Source organism: Protopterus annectens, chromosome 2.part0, assembly GCF_019279795.1.
Source record: "Protopterus annectens isolate FY-2018-M chromosome 2.part0, PAN1.0, whole genome shotgun sequence".
Lineage (NCBI taxonomy): Eukaryota > Metazoa > Chordata > Ceratodontiformes > Protopteridae > Protopterus > Protopterus annectens.
The window spans coordinates 1,325,041,376-1,325,060,644 of NC_056728.1; the positions used below are offsets into that span (position 1 = coordinate 1,325,041,376).

Sequence of the window (19,269 nt, forward strand, 5' to 3'; positions counted from 1 at the left end):
TAAGTTTTACAACATAACATAAACCTTACTTTTGCTGATATAAAACCCATATGCAAACTGTTACTTCATACTGTTAGTTCATGCTAGGTATATTTTACTTGTATTGCATAAACAAAATGTTCTGTAAATACTCACACTATTATATATTTTCATCTGATTGTGTATACATGCTTCTAATTATTTGTATTCTTACAGTGCTTAGCTCCTCTGCTGGAAGGAAACAATAACCCAGTCACACTATCCCAATAAACAAATGCAAATAATCAAATGTAGCGAGAAAGCTTATATAGGAATATATCTTCATTTTGGGTATCAGCAAATGAAGACTCTACACCTACTATTGCTACTAGAGGGATCTCTGACTCTTTGGAATCCACAGCCTCCATAGTAATTGTTAATGGTTCTAGCTAGGGGTAGAAAACTGTAGTTTGGGGACAACAAATGTTTTTATCATTAAAAGCATGTCTTGTTTGCAAAAGAGAGTTTCTTCATTTCTGGGAGTGTCAACCTACCATTATCACAACTGGAATCTCCAACACCATAACAAATGGAAATGAAATCACCAGTGTACTGTGAAGGCTAGGAAAGCTAGTAAGTTATGGTGGGGTTGGGGTTTTTAATGATAAAGAAAACTTTTCTTGCAGTATGCAAGAGAATTTTTTTTAATTTAAGGGATTCAGCATCACTGAATGATTATTCTTCATAGAGGAGGACTAGATGTGTGCACATCAAATACAGCTGTACCACAAAGGAAATCTGCATTTGAAGATATGTCCTCTAAGACCACTGCTAAAATCCCATAAAGTAATGTGCTGATACTGTACATGTACAACTCAACAAAATAAAGATCATTTCTTCATGTCAGTGCTGAGGCACTGCTTATCTAGAAATATATGACGGTCTGTTCACTGTAACATGACCCTGGGGGACTGGGCACCCCACTTTCAGTAGCAAAAAAAGATAGGTGTGTTTGATAGGTGAAGATATACAGAGACTGGGTATATAAACTGCACTTGTGATTTAGTCTACGGATAATTTCCTTTTTTCCATGGCAAAACCTAGCAAAAGCATGTACAGTAATCAGTATCCAGACATAAAGGGGATTTCACACGTGGGAACTCAACAGCAAACAATATTGTTAACAAGTGGGAAATGGGCAGGGATCCAAAGAGGACAGCCAGGTTATATTAATAAGGTAAACCTCATTACTGGTTTACTCACTTTTTTATTTTTAGGTGCCACACACTAGAAGAATGGACATCCAACAGTATTCCAAGGCATACGAAATATGAAACCAGGTAATGAGAACCCCAACATCACAGTTAATTAATATATGTCAGTTCTAGATAGGAAGGCTCCGAGGCCTGTTATTTATTTAAAATCAAACCACTCTTTCAGTTTTCTTTCCAGCAGTGCGGTAGCTTAGTAATAAAAGCTCAGCCTCACAGGTCCAGAGATAGGGGTTTGGTCCTGAACTCAAATCAGTAACTGTGTGGAATCTGAATGGTCTCCACATGTTTGCCTGGGTTTCCCCAGATAGTCATGTTTCCTCCCACTTTCTAAGCATATTCTGGATGACTGGCTACACTAAATTGTTGATATATACAATGTATTTATATCTGCACTTGTAGCCAGAGTCACTGTAAAAAAACTCAATGGACCAACCTATTTAACTTGTGAGTACATAAAAGGCAATTCCTTTACTTCATTGACCAGACAGAGGTGAATAGAGTGTTTGTCAGTGCCTTACCATGGGTATTTGACAATGAAAGCCTAAGCACCCCTAGTGAAACTGTTTAATGGTTAATGTGCTACTGCAACTTTTTTTGGGTAGGGCTATACACAGGTTTTTTTTTAAGCCATATAAGTCTTTTATTAAATTGTTAACTGGTGGCTGCTGGTGTTGGATGAGAATGTACAGCAGAACTATACCTGGGTTACTGAAAAGGCGGCTTGTATTGTTTTATGGACTGGGATCTGCCAGACTGGACACCTGCTAATATCTGCACATGGGACTTGAACCCTGAGGACTAGGCAATGTTAACTGGCGAGTGTAAAGAATAATGATATATTACTGCAAAATCAAACTTGCAGTTAAAGGAAAATATAAGTTTTCTTATATGCAGGCATGCAGCTAAATACTGACAATGGCAGAAAGGGCACCTGCCAAAATCCATCCTGATGTATGCTGTAGAGTGAGGAGATGATTGATAGGAAAGATCAAAGCAAAATCATGGAAGATTGCTTTGATCTGGACTCAGCACTGAAGAAGAAGTGTGTCATGCTCTCCTGCCCTGAACATCGAAGTAGTATTTATGAAAAAAACTGAATCGATGATAATGAGGTTAACTCAGGAATAGTGAAAGGATACAGGATTTATTCTCTCCATATTAGCCCACCTCCTCATAAAATGGCACAGGGCTCCGCAGGATGCAGTATATATATTTTTATTATTATTTTTGTTTTTACAAGTGTCAGGCACCAGCAGCTTAGAGACAGACTCTTTGCAAGCATTTAATATAAAACAGCAACTGATGTGGTTAAGTCCATCTATCACAGTTGCTTCAGATCTTATGGAAACAGATGGAATGGAATAAGCAGAAGAATGACAATAAACAATATATGCAGTATACTACCAGAGAACAAATGAGTAGGAATGTTTCAAATAAATATTACGTACATCAAGCAGTCTTGCATTGCTAACAGTATGAGTAAGTAATGTCTTTCGGCTTTTCCTGGTTAGGGGTCGCCACAGCAGAACTCCGGTCCGCTAATGATTGGCAGTGGATTTTTTATGGTGCTAAGTTGCCAGCCCGACCCCCAACCTTCAAATAAGGAACACCCATTCACGCTCGCACCTACCTGCATGTCTTTAACATCACTCGACCATGGGAAGGACATGCAGAGTCCACACAAAAGGCGCTCCAGCCGAGAATCGAATAGGAGAACCTGTTACTGTGAGGTGACAACGCTAACCGCTGCACCACCGCGGCTTCCATTGCTAACAGTACGAGTACTGCTGATAAATTACAGTTGTGAAAGAAATTACCATAACATTGGCTGTCCTACTGATCATTGTTGCAGTATTCCAAACTGCTGTGTTTTCCTGCCAAATAACCTGGACGTCCTGCCAGGATACCAAAGCTAAAACCTCCCATAGGTCCTTGCATCCAACATTATGACCCAAGTCCTTGGGCATACGAGAACATAAATGGATGTATAAGCATAAGACTTAAACTTATCCCTCCTCCCTCTTCTCCTTCATTCTTACTCGCTAAACTCCATCCCCTCTAGTAAATCTTCTTTCTTATTTGCTTTTTTACTCCCAACTAATAAGTCTGAATCCTCTGAAACTCCTACAACAGCACTTAAAGGGCTTTATTTAGCCCCTATTCTTAACACAATGCTCTCATTATACTTCACACTCTGCCCCCCTAAACAAATTTCCTCGTTTTCTTCTTCAAAATATAATTAAAAATATCATATAAATATATTGATATACATGTTTTTGGTTAACACTGATGTACTGTTCTAGTTATTATCACTTATATTTTATGTATAATTGTGGAGCTTTTCTCCTTGGGCCTCTGCTGAAAAAGGGCAATATCTCAGTCGGACTATCCCAGTCAACAAATGTCAAATAAAATAAATAATAAAACAAATAAATTCTCCAAGCCAGTAAGCCTGCAGAGACCTGAGAGACAAATTAATCTGTTCAGCCAAGAGGGGAGAAGCAGAGAGACAGTGAACCTCCTTTATGGTGAGAATAAAAAGGAGGAGAGTCAGAACACAGGGAAGGTAGGCAGGGAACGAATACTGCAACAGTGATCACTGGGACATCTACTGTTACCACAAATGCTTCCTTAGATCACTGCTGCAATATTCTAAACTGTTGGGTGATTCTTAAAGCTTAAGAGATGTGAAGGGTGGATGGAAGTGAAATAGGAGAACTGTCTTGTAATTCAGAGAGGACTGACCTGGCAATGGCAGCTCTGGACTTAGAAAAGGCACCCACTCTGTAATATTTGGTGAAAGTGTGCCCAGAAGACCAAGTAGATGCTACTAAAATTGCTCTGGAGTCAGTCCCCTTGTAAAATACTCCAGATGAGGCCACTGCTCTACTAGAATAAGCCTTTGCTGGAGAAGGTACGTATTTTCCATGTGGAGTGTTACAAAAGGACATGGATTTAGAAATCCAGTTAGTAATAGTTTGCTTGAAACTGGGTTTCCTAACTTGGAATCTTGAAAAGAGACAATTGGTCAGATTTGCGAATATCCTTGGTCTTGTCCAGTTATGAGCCATGTACATCTACTGAATGCAGAATTTCTTCTCCCTTATTTTGGGGATAGGGAGAAGGTGGGAATATTTATGGCCCGATTGAGAGAAAGTTCATCTACTACTTTAGGCATGAAGGAAAGACTAATCCATCTGTTATGACTGCAGCTGTATGCACGATGAACATGTTCAGAGAGTTGTCTGGCAGAGGTGGGAGCTACCAGGAGTACAATTTCCAAGTACAGCATTTGAGAGAAACAGAATGTCCATGAACTTTTAGATTACCCATCCAATGCTCCCAATGAATTGTGATGCATCTGTGTGCAGTTCCTGCAGAGGTATCTGTGGTTTGAAGGGAAGAACGGGATTTAGCTTTATCTGTGTAATCCACCACAGATTCTCTTTCTTTTGGCAAGACAGGAATAGGACCTGTGTGTCCAGGGTTTGAGAATGCTGGTATGAAGTTGATTGTGGGTACCATAGGTTCATAGGTTCATACTAGGCTATCTGCCCTAGGGCATTTATAAGCCTAGCCAGAGTGTGTTTGGCTTTCGCCACCCCTTGGAATGAGTATACTGTGCCCATTTTAAGGTTTAGTTTACTGTACCTCTGTCTAGCAGTGACACAGAAGTGACCCCCGGGGTAAACCTACGATCTCCCATCCACTCGTCAAGATTTCTCTTGAAGAGAGTCAGTGAGGGGCTCTGCCTAACATGGACTGGGATTTTATTCCAGAGTAAAGGGAGCCTCTGGGTTATGAATCTGTCCCTCCAGCATGTCTTATTTATTTCTGTGCTGAGGTTCAAATCTCTCACTCGTGTAGCTCTGGTGGATTTGGATTTTCTGAGGTGGAGCATGTCCATTAATTCCGGGTTGGACAAGGCCTTGTATGGCAGGCATAGATCGCCTCTGAGTAGGCGGTATGCTACTGAGTAGAGCTGGAGTTTCTTTAGCCGGGCAACATATGGCATATGTTTGAGTTCCTTGATCCTCTTGGTGAGGTACTTTTGGGGTCTTTCCAATTGCTGCAGGTGTCGGGTAAGGTACATCCCAAATGGGGTATTGTACTCAATTATGGGCCTGATGAGGGATGAGTACAGGGGCACAATGACCTCTCCCGATCTAGATGTGAATCCCTTCATGATAAGGTGGGCAATATAGAAGGTCTTTCTAACCACTTTGGCAATGTGAGTGTCAAACGAGAGGTTACTGTCAACTTGGGTCCCTAGGTCCCTAATTACTTCTTCCGTACTTAATGGATTACCACCTATGTGGTAATTTGTGGGCACTTTGTTTTTCCCAAAGGGTATGACTATACACTTTTTGGCGTTTAGTTTAAGGCCATGGCTCTGGCACCAGTTTTCCGTTTCTATGAGACCCTTTTGAAGGATGCTTGTGTCCGCTGGAGAATCAATTATGGCGCCCAGTTTGCAGTCATCTGCGAACTCAGTCAGCCACAATCCTGCCATGTTAGCCTGTACCTCAGAAAAATAAATACCGAACAAGAGAGGTCCCAGGACCGAGCCCTGTGGGACACCACTTGTGACTGGTTTAGAGTCTGACATGGCTCCAGCAATTCTGACCTTGTGGATTCTGTCCTTGAGCCAGTTTGCAACCCATCTTATGCCATAGGGGTTTATATTTAAGCTGGAGAGCTTGTCTATGATGCCCGAGTGGGGTATTGTGTCAAAGGCTTTTGCAAGGTCAAGGTAGGCTGTGTGAACTACCTTTCCCTCATCAATGGCCTTGGTGACTGTTTCAAAGAAGTCGACCAGGTTCAAGAGGCAGGATCTGCCCTTAAAGCCGAATTGGGTAGGATCCAATGTCTGTAGGTCCCCAATGTCTTTGTTTATGAGTTCCATAATGATCCTCTCCATAGCTTTGCAGACCAGGCTCATCAGGCTTATGGGGCGGTAGTTTCCAGCGTCCATAGAAGCACCTCCTTTGTGGAGTGGGACCACTGTTGCTGTATGCCATTCTTTGGGTACATATCCTGTAGTAAGGCTGAGATTAAACAGCAGCCTTATGTGTGGGTTTAGCTCTTCTTGGAGTTCATGTAGCACGCAACCCGTGACACCGTCTGGTCCCATTGATGCTTTGTTTTTAGCTTTAGAGAGGGCGGCTCTCACCTGGGCATCTGAGATGTCAGGGAGGCAACACTCTGCTGGGATATATATTTGTCCTTTTGGGGGGGGGGGGGGAATTTGCACTGAACCTTGTTTGCTAGTATGTTGGCAATGTCTGTGGGTTCAGTGCATTTTTGTTATTTTGGACTAACTCTGAGCATATCTGGGAGTTTCCACTCAGGTTTCTAACATAACTCAAGAAAGCCTTGTGATTGTCTTTAGTGTCTTGTGCAATTTTTCTCTCAAAGTTGTTCTTGGATGATTTTATGAGTGTTCATAGTTTTTTGCAAGTACTGATCAGAGATGCCTTCCCTTTTAGGGATTTTGCTCTATCATGTAGTAGCTTCCTCCTTCTGTTGTATAGCTTATTAATGGCTGGGGTCCACCAGACAGGACGCCTGCCTTTGGGGGAATGGGTCTTGGTTTTATTTGGGATTGCATGATCCATGCATTCCTGTAGGTGTCCATAGAATGCGTTTATAAAGGATTCAGCAGAGTGGGCTGTGGTTTCCACTGGCCCGGGGGCCTTGAAGGATTCCACTTCGGTCTTAAGAAGTATGAAGTCAGCTTTTGAGAACTTCTTCACTGTGGTCTTCTGTGCTGGGGGTGGGGAGACCACTGGAGCTTCCTCATATGGAGTCTGGCAAAAGGGACAACAGGGATGGTTGCTGCCATGAATCCCAGAGCTCTGAGGAGCTCCCTTACAGTACAGGTTTGAAGAGAGAAGTACCTGGCTCGCCTTTGCACTTTGTCTAGTGGAAGTAAGGCCTGCATATGTTTGGTGCCTAGTCTGCATGCCAAGAAGACTAAGCCTTTGACTGGTTTCATTGTTGACTTTTTCGGATTGATTGCAAAACCATGGGTCTGAAGATGGGCAATGGTGATTCTGAGGTAAATCGAGAGTACCTGTTGAGAAGGAGCCTTTATTAGCAGGTTGTCTAAATAAGGAAATATGTGGATTCTCCAAGTCCTGCAGTAAGCTACTACTTGGTTGAGGCACTTGGTGAAGACTCTGGAGGCTGTAGAAAGTCTCAAAGGCAAAGCAGAGAACTGAAAGTGAGTCATGCTGGTAGAAATCCTCAGAAATTTCCTGTTGGTAGGTTGAATAGGAATGTGGACACAGGCATTTTCTAGGTCCAGGTATACCATGAAGGCTTGAGAAAGGATGAATGGAAGCAGTGTTTGCAGGGAAAATATTTTGAAAGATGGCAGAAGGAGGAAGATGTTGATGGTGGAGAGATCCAGAATTGATCTCTAGTCTCCTCCTTTTCTTGGGACAAGGAAGAATCTGGAATCAAACCCTTTTCCTACATATTGTGGAGGTACAGGTTCTACTGTGCCTTGCTCCATGAATATTTGAATGTTGGGATGGAGCAGTTTTATCTGATTTTTGGAGGAGTAGGGTTGCCAAAGAAGGGAGTAACTTCTTTCCAGGTCATTCTGTATCCCTTCTGGATGACTGAAAGAACCTATTTGTCTGAAGTGCTGAGTAGCCATTTTTTTATGGATAAGGTCAGCCTTTTTGATAAAGGAAGAGATAGACTGAGGGGTGGGAAGGGGAACAGCAGAGAGTTAGGTGGACTCCTCCGGGTAAGAATGCATCCCAAATCTACAGTTCCCATCAGGTTTGTCCTGGAATCTTTTCCTAGGTATATTTCTGGTGTTAGGAGAAGGCTTGGGTTCCCTGCAAGCAAAGGAAGTGGGTTTTGTATGGTAATTCCCCTGGTATCTAGATTCAGAAGTAACAAAGTTCTGCCTACAGTCCTTCATAATTTTACCTTGTTCCTGTAATTGTTTGACAAGACTGTCAGCATCCAGCCTAAACAAAAGATACTTATCTTAGGAAGACTCCATGAGTTTCACCTTAATATCTTCTAGAAGAGGCTGAGAATGCAACCATGCATGCCTCCTGATCATAGAATCTGCAACAGCGCCCTTGAAGAGGTTTCCACTTCATACCTGCATTTAACGCTGTGACTGGCTACTTGGCAAGCCTGAGTGACTAAGGATAAAGGCTGTTGCTTAGTGGCAGATTCCTCTGGGGAGGACACAGGTTAATTTATATTGCTGAGAATAGACAACATGTACTTAGTCATCTGAGTCTGATAATTCAGAGCTCTAAAGGCCAAAGTGTAGGCGGTATACATCTTTTTACCCAGCCTATCCATTGCCCTGATTTCTTTATCCAAAAGAAGAGCATTGGCAGCAAGCAGTAATTTAGAGAGCTTTTTTTTGACATGGAAAACTTAGAGGAGTCTGCCACAGGGTTACTGTACAGAAAATGTAAGCCCTCATGTACCTTGCAAAACGTGTCAGGCCTTTTTGGTACAGGTGGCTAGGTGTCTGGTGCAGTAGAAGTGGATGCAAAATATCCAGGAAAGCTTCCAGAACGGAGTACAGGGGCAGGAGCCATGGTGCCTACTTCTAACAGTTTATAGAATCAAGAACCTAAAAGCTATCACAGTGAAAAACATCTTACAAAACATAAAAAAACATGCTGTGTGATCACAGATGCAATATAAAGACTTCTTTATACCTCTTAAGTTGAGCACTTTCATTCTTTACAATGCCAATACTTCAAAAGAACAAGAGGAATAAAGAAGTCTTTATATTAACTCTTAGAAGTAAAGATTTTGTAGCATCTCTGTTGGGTTTTCTGTTTAGATTCTCATTCATAATGCTTCATCACATTGACAACAGTTTCCCCAAATGAAGCCTCTTCAACTTGGGAATCAGGAGAAAGGGAATCTTCATCAGCTGGGGCCACATGACCTGGTAAATGGATTTGGGATAAAAAGGCTAAAGAGTGCACATCAGAGCTTGAATCATCCTCTGCATCTTCAGAAGAAATGTCCAACTGTTTTTTGTTTGGAGTGGAAGGAGAAACTGTAGTAGTAACAGGTTCTGAAAAACATAGTGGCCCGAGTGACACAATGACCTTAAATATGCCCTATAAAAATCCATCCACTCCTTTTCCTTACATGTATGGGGAGTTTTTAGTTTTTGTTTCTTTTCTCTCTGTGTAACATCTGCTTTGACAATAAGTGGAGTCTCTGTCCCCTGACGAATTCTGATGTGCGATCCTAAAATTTCCTCTCTAATGAGGATCTGTAGTATGCCTTTGCGTCTTTTGGAAATTATTAAGCATGGTTCTCCCTTCTCACCATAATCAATAGCTTAAGCCATTTCAGATGTGCCTACCTCAGATGCCATACCATCCACTGGTGGGGTCATGGTAGCAGGAGTCTGAGCAGGTGCCTGTTATACAGCAGGTTCTGAAACCTCTGCAGGTATAACGGAGTCTGACTGGGCAGTTACATTAGGCCTAAGTCTCTTACATTTTTTTCATCTGAATGGGAGGGATATCAGGGTTTGAAGGGTCTGCCATTTTTGCTTGGGCAAGATTGCTTTAGGGACTGAGTTTCCAAGTAGGAAATAAGAGATGAAAGTCTGGTTCATAGGGTCTTTGGAACAAAGAACTGGCAGACTGTACAATTTTAATAGCCATTTTCTACACCTGTACATAAAAGAAACTGGGAGTAGAGAACCCTGTAGGGAATCTGCCTACCACAACTGCACTTTCCCCTCCTAAACGACATCTAATAAAGCAACAAAAAAGAAATACAGCTAAGAAAAATAAAGGTAGATTCCCCAAACTGGCACTTACCTGAACCAGTGAAGGCCAGCAGTACAAATGACCATGTGTAGACCAGATCAAAGTGTGTGAGACATGCATTCGGACTGGTGGCGGGACAGTCTGAGGATTTATGCTCGTACATTTTCTTATTTACCCTTATGCCCACATGCTTAGGTCATGCATTGGCCGTATGGCTCTATGGAATATTTTGGCTTTGGTACCCTAGCTTGATATCCAAGTTATTTGGCAAGATAGTTTGCAATGCTGCAACAGTGATCTAAGGAACGGCATCATAAAATCAGTATGCACCTGTAAAATTTCTAGTCTCTCTATGTTTTTGTCCACAGATTTTAAGCAAATTATGATACTTTGTACACATTACAATAATCTGCCATACTTGATACTCACTTCATTAAAATATAAAACAAACGTGTAGCCTGCAACATTTCAGGAAGACAATTCTAATTAAAAAAGATGCATCAGTAGATTAAATTTGAGTCATTTAGCTACTTAATAGGCTACTGAGGATCTTAAGAAGTCTATCCTTACATTCTATACAAAACGTAGTTTTTAGGCCTTATATTTTACATACAAATAACCCAGAGATGGAACGAACAAGGACATGTTGGGACATTTGTATCTTTCCCCTCTCCATGAGGGATGGGGTGCTAAACCTGGGATGAATTTGAGGTTCCCCATTCATTCATCTAAACTACATGTGAATGGAGTAAGAGAAGTACTTCGTTTTATGTGCAGCAGAAGATGGTATCACTGAAGCGGTATTCTCTGTGACGCATACCTATCCCTCCAACATGTTCTACATATTTTGCAAAAGAGATCCATTAAGCAGGTGCTTATGATACCACTGGACCTGCTTATTTGTAACAGGTCTGAAAGAATAAGGTCTGTTGAAGTGCTTTATGTGAGGCACAAGCCAGCTCTTAGTAGTCTGTATGGCACTGAGAAGAGAGGTGAGACTTTCACATGGTCTGCATAGTTTTTACAATTTAGACCCTTGGATTTTTTTTTTTAATGAGAAGGATTTGTGGTCATTCTAGTTGTGACTCAGATGATCTTCAGGCAACATTTGATGACAGAGTCTACTACATATGATTAAAGCATAGAGCTGCTTCTACCTTTATTATTATTACTATTATTATTATACAACAGTAAGTATATAAATGAGATAAATGCTTATTCATTAATGACTGCAGTGGTAAAAACAAAAACAAATTAAAAGCAAAAAGTAGTGAAGACAGATCAACTGGAAGCTACATAAAAGGAAAATGCCAGAAAGAAGACTTAACTGTGAAAGCTGCTTCCTGAGAAGGGTTTTAAAAACTACAAAAAATATGGGACTCCAGAGAATCTCCTGATGGAGGCCTCAGTACTCTATGCTTGAACCTGGAAAAATAGCCAGTTTCAAATGACTGCAGCAAGTTAAGTGAAGGATACCTTACATGAAGTTTCCAAATGGGATTTTTGAATATCTATCAGCCCCATTTCGAAGAACTGAAGGATATAACAGAGACATAGGTGTTTCAGTTAGGTAAGACCGGTACTGTACAGGGCCCAAAAGTTAAGTAGTAGTATAAACTAAAATGAAGGTTTTCGAATCATCTATCCGAGATCCGGTCTAAATGTAGAATCAATGCCCTGGCTAGACACCTTCAACTCTGTTTAAATTTCAAATACTTGATCAACAGACCTCACTGAACTTGAAGGAGACATCCCAAACACTTAAGAAAAACAAGAACTTATGTGGCAACTAAATCTGAACTCTTTTGAAAGTCTGGACTACTCTATTATTGCTTACTGAAAAGTACACTAGAGCTAAGAAAGTTGTCCCATTGTTTATAAGACTGAAGGTGTGAACTTTAGTTATTTGCAATTATTAACAATTTTATTAACTATTAACTTTGTAAAGTATTTTTTATTCTAATTATATCTTTATTTTTGCTATTACTAGAATCAGGGCACATTCATAAGACACTTTCTCATCTCACATTTTTTTTATAACTAGGAATTTTTTATTACCGTAGAATTGCATTTGAACAGTATGTGCATATTCCGCAGATGTCATGACATCTTATTCATTCTTGTTTATAACTTTTTAGTGCAAACAGGGATAGCTTTAATAGCTCCACTCATAGTAATGAGGGATTGCATGCTACTTATTTTAGCTGGCTCCAATAGCTTAACTTCTGAATATTTCAAACGACAGACTAATGTTACATATATTTTTTTTTCTTTTTGTTTAAAAAACAGCAGAGCTAGATTCTGTGTAGCACATACATGATTTATATGGCAGTTCAGCTTTTTAGGCTGTAACTTTTTAATGCACGGTGTTTGAGATTAACTAAACACATTTTGAGTATTAGCGGCAGATATACTACATGTTTATACTGGCCCCAATATTATAACATTCATAAATTTTAAACAGAGTCCTATTTACACATTTTTTCTAGGGTTTGCAGACCTGAGTGAATATCACTGCTGTGAGCATGAGTGACTGTATTTTCCCCTAGATTTATATATATATATATATATATATATATATATATATATATATATATATATATATGTTGTTTTGCTAGATTTATGGGTGTATTTTATTTTAAAATTCTTTAATAGATTTATCATTTGAGATGAACAGATTTATGTACATATACGATATCCTTAAGAATGTGATAGGGTTTTACTTAGGATTTGCTTTTTTGTACTACATGTTCTTAAATAATATGTATTGTTTTTAGCCCAACACAATGTAGTGTTATGTATTACTATTTAATTTTTAACTTTTAGTTGCTTTTCCCACTTGACACATAAACCTGAAGAAGTTCTAATAGACAAAAGTGATCTATGTTAAAATGTTTCTAGATGTTGGCAGAAAAGATTTCTATGGAATTTTGAAGACTTATGTTAAATTTCCTTTTCTGATACTGCAATGAAATGCTTTCAGGAAGTTTTAGCAATTATTTATGTGTAATTTTTATCACACTAGTGTACGGGGGAAGGGGTGTTTAGCAAGTTAACATGCTAATTGTCTTTTACAACCCAGATACCCTAGTAAGCCACTCCCATGCCTTTAAATAAGTATAAAAATGGAATGATGAATTTCTGCACGTTATTCTGCTTTTTTCAGCTACTATTTGGATCGCTTGTTTGCGTTTTTAATAAGGAAGATTTGACTTGAACTAGCTTGTGCTTCCCTACTTCCATTAATGGATTTATACTTTGGAATGTTTTTAAAGAAAGTATTTCTACCACCTGTTATTAGTTTGGATAGTCACAGTATGGGTTTTATTAGGTGCCTGAATTCTATGGAATCTTAGATCTTCCACATAGAAAAGTTTCCTCTTTATTTTACAAAGTATTTTGGCAGCAATTGGCAGACAGTGCAGATCCTGCAGGACAGGACTGAAACAACAGGAAAGGGAATTCCTAGTCAACTGCCTTGCTGCAAAGTTCTGCACCCTTATGAGCTGAGCCTGATCTTTATCTGACAGTCCAAGGTAAAGAATGTTCCAACACCTCTTCCTTGAGATTACCAATATATGGACCACTGTAATCCAGACTGATTGATGATAGTATGACGTTTTCAATGCAGAAATGTTACTTAAAAGAATGTCAGCATTCATAGCAAAAATGAACACCTAGTCCTTTTGTGTCAATTTTCTGGCAGTGACATACCTGGCCCTCGAATCTGAGAATCAAATGCAAATCCCTTTCCACATAATACTGCAACAGGGAAAAGGACATACAGTGATCTGATATGCACAAAAAACACGTTAGTATTTGCAGGGTTAAATTTAAGTCACTTTCCATCAACTATTGTAAAACAGCACCTATCAGAAAAATTAGAGTAAAAACAAATCCTGCTCCATGGCTCACCAAAGACACACTCTCCTTAATGAAACTTAGAGACAGTACTTGGAAGCAGTGGTTAAAGTCAAAATCCTCCTCTCTCCTCCTTAAATTTAAAGAACAAAGAAACTTCCCAAAAAACCCACATTATTCAGAACAAGAAAAAATTCTGTTAGGAAGCCCAATCTATACAACACTCAAACCCTAAAAAAGTTTGGCACACCATGAACAAGATTCTTTACCCAGGGAAGCAAACCACTCCAAACTCTTTCCCCAATAAGACACCACTTGAAACTGCCACTTTACTTAATACTTACTTCATAGAATACATCTGTAAACTAACCCCCCTGACCAAAAGTAAACAGTACCCCCACCACCCTCAGCACCAGCCTCCCCACTGCTTTTTCCCTAGAACCCATCTCCACAGCCTATACAAAATCCCTCTTATTGAAATGCTAACCATGTTCTCCCTCCTTTGACAAACTACCCCCACAATTTCTCATACTTGCAGTCCATCTCTATCCTTATAATCCTCTTTATCAAATAATCCACTGTCCCCAACATCTGGAAATCCTTCTACACAATTCCCCTTCACAAAGGAGGCACAGTCACAGAACCCCCCCAACTATCAGCCCATAGCCATCCTCCCAAGTCTCTCAAAAATCCTAGAGAAATGCATTCATAGACAACTTCTCAAATACTTACTTCAAGGAAACCTCTTGACTCCCTGTCAACATGGTTTCAGGCCCCATCACAGAACCACCACAGCCCTCCTGTCCTTCATCCTGTCTGTCACTGAAGCTAGAGTCAACAATAAACTGGTGTCATGTCTTTTCCTGGACCTTTCTAAGGCATTTGACACCATCTCACACCCTAAGCTCTAACTAAACTAACCAATGTTGACCTTGTCTCCTCCACTACTCTGTGATTCTCTAGATATCTTAACAACAGATTACAATCTGTTAGATGGCAAACTTCCTGCTCTCCTTTCCTATCTGTCCAAACAGGAGTCCTTCAAGGATCCATCTTAGGGCCTCTACCCTCTAATATCTTTACAAACAATCTGTGCTCAGCCTGCTGCACAACCTCACTGATCCAATATGCAGACGATTCTACTTTTGTTACCTGCTCTAAGAACTTCACTGACCTCCACACCCTTACTCAGAGTTCTTTCAACTCCATTGAACACTGGTTGATTTACAACAAACTCGTTCTTAACCCTAAAAAATACATTACTTCTTGTTCTTCCTAAATCTATGTCCAACCTTAGTACCTCCTTCAGTATCTCTTCCCTAGACAACACTATCATTCATAATGACTCTCATTCCAAACTCCCGGGTATTACAATACACAATCAACTAAAATTCAATCTTCACATCCAACACTGCATCAAAAAAAAAATCAAAAACTAGGTTTACTTTATAAAACAAAAATGTCTATCCACTACCTCGAGGACTGCTCTTGCCCAAGTCCACCTCCTCCCCTGCCTACTCTACTCATCCTCAATATTTACGCACCTCCAAGCCAACCTTATAGCCAAACCTGAACAAACGTACAACCAAATTGCTAGATTTGCCTGTAACCTCCCTTATAAATCTCACCACTGCCTCGCTCTTAAACAACTACATTGGCTTGAATTCCCTCAACTGCTCCAACTATCTCAGCTACAAATGGCCCATACACTAATTAATAAACCCTCGACTGTCCCTCTCTGTCCACTCTTATATCCCTCTACATACCTACATGTCTTCTCCATAGCTCAAAATGATTCCTACTCAACTCCTACAAACCAAACAAATCAATAGGCAGATTGTTCAATAAATACTTATCCCATAATTGGAACAAACTTTCCAGTAATATACTCTCTATCAAATCTACCTTGCTCTTCAAAAATTAACTAAAAAACACCTTGCTAATTTACATTCCTGCTCTTGCCACCACCCTATGTAACTCAGGCTCCCTTAATATGTCCTTACCATGTATTCCTTTTCTTAAGAAAATTTAACAAATAATGTACAACCCCTCTCACTCTGCTAAACAGCTGTGTACTCACATTCTACGAACAGTTATGTACTTTAATTTCACTGTCGATCTCCTCTCTTACTTCTCATTTCCTTATGCTTTAGACTAATTTATGCCTTTCTATCTTCTCTATTCCAACCTCACTACTGATACTTTTTTCTTGCCCTATTTATTCAACCTTACAACTTTTAAACAAGTATAATTCTGTGTTTTTTCTGTTAATAAAAAAACAGTGATTGTTTTTTTTACCTTGTGCACATAACTTTTTGTACTCTATGTTTTTTGCTGTATTTTCTACATTTTATACTTGTTTTTTTTTTGTATATTGCATGTATGTCTGTTATCATATCTTGTTAATATTTCATGTATTGTTAACATACTGTTTTTTTTTTGTGCAAATGTTCTCCTCGGGTCTCCACTGAAAATGGGTTACTGGCCCAGTTGAACTAACCTGGTTAACAAAAGAGATAAATAAATAAATAAATAACTAAAACAGATGCCAGGCAGTCGTCACCAGTGGTAAAAAGGTGCAGGGGAGAAAAAGCCAAGTACCAACAGCATATATATATATATACACACACACACACACACACACACACACACACACACACACACACACACACACACACACACACACACACACACACACACGCACCTCTCCTAAGAATGAACTTTCCGAGTAGCAGCATAGACACCACAAGTAACAATGGAACCAAGATCAAGCCCTGTGGTATGCCGCACCATGCAAGATGGCTCATGGTGAAATCAGCCCCAGAAACTGACCTCTACAAGGGCCCCAAAAGGTAAAGAAAGTGGAAAACCAATCAAAACACTGCCAGTGAAACTGTACAAGACAAAGTTGTTTGTTCATGATGGGATGCTCTACAGAAACAAATGCCACTGAGAAATCAAAGAACAACAGAATGGAATATAAACTTTGATATCAGGACATGACAAGATCACTGACCATCCTAATTAAGACTGCCTCAATATTCTGCCTTGATCTAAAACCAGACTAATGTGGATCAAAGAAGTCATGAGAAGTAAGACAGGAGTAAGTCTGCTCATAAACCACTTTTATCAATAATCTCACATGGGAAAGAAATACCGAAGATGGGTTGAGATGAGAGGTGTTAAGAAGTTTTAGATCCAGACAGTAGTGTAGCAATGATGGGGCAAAGAGGAAAACTGTCCCGAACATAAACTATTGAGGGGGTTATGATTGACAGTCCTGCCAAATTTTTCTGCTCTGAACTGCCGGTACAGAAAGTCACTCAAGTTTTGCGATTTGTTTTCTGTTCATCAATCAAGAGCTGGGGTGTTTGGAATTGATGGGGTGTGACTGGCAGATTTTCTATAGGAAGCTAATTAGCTTTCTACAGTAAGAAGTCCTTTTTTTTTTGCTTTTCACTTAAGGAGTTGGGGGAGTTGCAAGTTGGGTGGCAGATGACCTAACTATGAAGCTATGTCTCTGAATCCAGACACATATTTGTAAGAATGGAAGTCAATAAGGCCTCTTCTAAAATCAAAGAAAGGACCCCACTCTCAGACATGACTAAGTAACCCAGAAAAATGACTAATCCCAGAGAATCAAGACAAAATTTGATCAGCCTAGCTGTACTGGCATGGAGTCATCAAGTGGAAGAGTATGAAGACGAAAGCACACCCATGACCTTGATATACTCAAATGATTCAAATTCAGCCAAGCGAAAAACTGGAAGTACAAGAGCAAACCCTTTCCAATGTGTTATGAATGGATTATACAACAACTCAATCATGACAATCTTATTCACAAAAAAGTGTGTGGATTCCTCAAAATGAGAGGATGAAAAAGCTCTATGAGCCGTGACACAGGCTAGCTGCACAGTCAGTTCACCAATTAGTTCTGCTGATTGATAAGTTGCACCAGAATGTCTTCTTACAAGAGAATGTTGTCCAGTAAGCTAAATAATGAGCATCCAAATGAACACTGTCCTTAAAGCAGGCCAGTCCTTTACCCATGACCCTAACTGCCACCACAGTTTTTATGTAATACGCAACGCATGATAAATCCATGGCTACTAGTAAGAAACAGATTGGAGATGTAGGCTTACAAGACATATAGTGCACCCGCCTCAGACTTATTACAAGCAGCTGTGACAAGGAATTCTCATTCTTCAACAATGTATTTTCTCAAGTGCATCATAACACAACTAGTGGTATTTCAAACTACCTACTTCTCATCAGCTGAATATCAGTAAGTGTAAATGGCGGCAGTCTGTTGAACCAGAAAGTGTCCTGACCATGAAAATGGTTCTGTCACCTAATGTCTTGTCTCCAGAACGAGCTGGAATACCAAGTTCATATTTTGTCCAAACTTATAAGCTGGTTACCTGAGTAAAGCTGAGACTTTCAAAAATTCAAAGATGTTTCAGAGCCAATACATGTGACTCATCACTGACCTAGGCATTAAAACCTTCCAAAATAATCCAAAAGGGATTTGTACAGTAGTTAAATCAGGAAAATCTACACATTCCAGCAGAAATGCTCCAAGACAACTAGGTGAATGGTTAATGAGAAGATATTAGCAAAACTATATACTACTGAAAATACAACCAACATAAGTTTGGTTCAGATGAATGGAAGAATTAAAATGCCTATATTATGTTACATCTAGGAAACTTTTCATTTAATCACAAAACATCTACAAATTTGATCTAAAATAAATTTAATCTAAAACACATTTAATCAAATCATATTTCATCTAAAACTTCATACACAGCAAATACTCCTTCAAAAGTATTTTGCAGCAAGGCCAATATGTGTGTGTATGTTGGGGGTGGGTTCAACCCCCTCACCCCTTTACTGAAGTATACTGACTTCAGTTCCCACATCCCACTTACTTACGTATACTCCACAGTCGTACAACTGCACAGAAAGGAGAAGCCACCACGCATACTGCAAATCACTGCTGATGTACAAACACAAACCTATGGGTGGGCATTAGGAAGGTACAAATGGTGCACTAGACTAATTTACCTTGTAATTTCTACTATCTTAACACCATAAAATGCACCAGCATTAATTCTCTATAGCACTCCATAGTATTCTATCAAATGTTACTAGATTAATGTCTTTGCGATTCAAACAGTTTTAGATTAAATTTTTGAGATACTGAGTTTAAACAAGATGAGTCTTAGATGAAATGCTACATACCCACACCACCACTGACAGTCTTCCACCTTGGACTGTGTACAACTGGGAAATCAGGCAGAAAAGGAGAAGCTAGATGAGGCCCACTGTTTCCTTCTGTCCATGTCTTCATGATGAATGTCAAAACAATGGAGTGGATGCTTTATTTA

The 19,269-nt window shown here is 39.6% G+C and overlaps 1 protein-coding gene across 3 annotated transcripts in view; it reads right to left on the reverse strand.

Annotated features, from left to right (window-relative positions):
• Positions 1-19,269, reverse strand: part of ATP8A1 (ATPase phospholipid transporting 8A1) — a 3,191,789-nt gene that overhangs the window by 477,276 nt on the left and 2,695,244 nt on the right. The gene's annotated exons all lie outside the window — the stretch shown is intronic.